Source organism: Nanorana parkeri, unplaced genomic scaffold (genome assembly GCF_000935625.1).
Source record: "Nanorana parkeri isolate BGI_ZX_2015 unplaced genomic scaffold, ASM93562v1 scaffold1235, whole genome shotgun sequence".
NCBI lineage: Eukaryota > Metazoa > Chordata > Amphibia > Anura > Dicroglossidae > Nanorana > Nanorana parkeri.
Genome location: NW_017307503.1, coordinates 56,836 through 57,649, shown reverse-complemented (window position 1 = coordinate 57,649; position 814 = coordinate 56,836). Strand labels below are relative to the sequence as shown.

The following is an 814-nucleotide window of genomic DNA, read 5'->3' as shown; positions in this document are numbered from 1 at the left end:
TATATAATGTCAGTATTATGTGTATGCAATGACACTAACAATGGGGTACTGTTCCTCCCAATGACACCAACAATGAGGAAATGTTCCTCTCACTGATACCAACAATGAGGTGCTGTTCCTCCCACTAACACCAATAAAGGGACACTATTCCTCCCACTGACACCAATGATGGGGCACTATTCCTCCTACTGACATTCATGATGGGGCACTATTTATCCCACTGACATCAACAATGGGGCACTATTCCTTTCACTGACACCAATGATGTTCCTTTTTCACTAACCACAAGTGCTAGGTCACATTTTACTCCCACTTCTCACCAACCCTAGGGCATTTAGTCTCAATGACCACTAGGCCTTGCATTGTTTACTTCCACTGACACCAGGTCATTTTCTAATCGTAGTAGCCACTGTACAGCCTCTAGGTCTAAAGGACAATAAAGTGGCCCCTTGTTTAGAAGGTTTGAAGACCCCATGCATTACACAAGGATGGAGGACTAACAGGGTTATTCACAAAAGGGTGAAAAGTTTAGAGAAGGCAGGAGAAGTGAACTATCTAGGATAGCCACCTGTCCAGGATTCCCCTGGACAGTCCTGGTTTTGAATGCTGTGTCTGGGTTTCATGGCAGCAGAAATCCGGACAGGCAGATGTCAGCAGACAGGGGCAACCAAAATTAAGATAGGTGCTACTGGCCCTCCATTGAAAATAGTAGAGGTGCACTGAAATGAACAGTTCAAAAACAACAAAAAAACAAAATTAAAAAAAATGTCAGACCGAAAATGTTTTTTATTTTAACTTTTTCAAAAAATTAATA

General features: G+C 42.0%; 1 protein-coding gene across 1 annotated transcript in view; it reads right to left on the bottom strand.

Moving 5' to 3' along the window:
• The window catches only part of CUNH11orf54 (chromosome unknown C11orf54 homolog), a 23,137-nt gene that overhangs the window by 15,474 nt on the left and 6,849 nt on the right, over positions 1-814 (bottom strand). The gene's annotated exons all lie outside the window — the stretch shown is intronic.